Here is a 345-nt window from a genome sequence, read left to right as displayed (position 1 = left end):
ATTCTTATTCTCTGTTCTCTGTTCTTTTTATGCGGAACCTCTAATGCGTAACCATTACCGTTATTTGTGATAAAAAATAACTCGTTGCCGTTACTCGTTACTGATTCTAAAAAATAACGCATTACCGTTACTTAATGATAAAAAATCGTTATTTTTCATTACTTTTTTTGTAATTATGCAGGATAAGACAAGCCTATTACTCACTGATTTTGATGAAATTAGAGTCATTCGACACGTTTTTGCACGAAATAAACGAATCTAGCAGAAATAAGTGTCGCTCTACCCAGTAAACTAAGATTAATGGTTAAAGTTGATGATTATTAAGATAAGGAAATCTGTCCTAAT

The sequence above is a fragment of the Atta cephalotes genome, assembly GCF_000143395.1.
Source record: "Atta cephalotes unplaced genomic scaffold scaffold00054, whole genome shotgun sequence".
Taxonomy (NCBI): domain Eukaryota; kingdom Metazoa; phylum Arthropoda; class Insecta; order Hymenoptera; family Formicidae; genus Atta; species Atta cephalotes.
The sequence above is the reverse complement of the archived record's forward strand: the minus strand, read 5'-3'. Positions refer to the sequence as shown.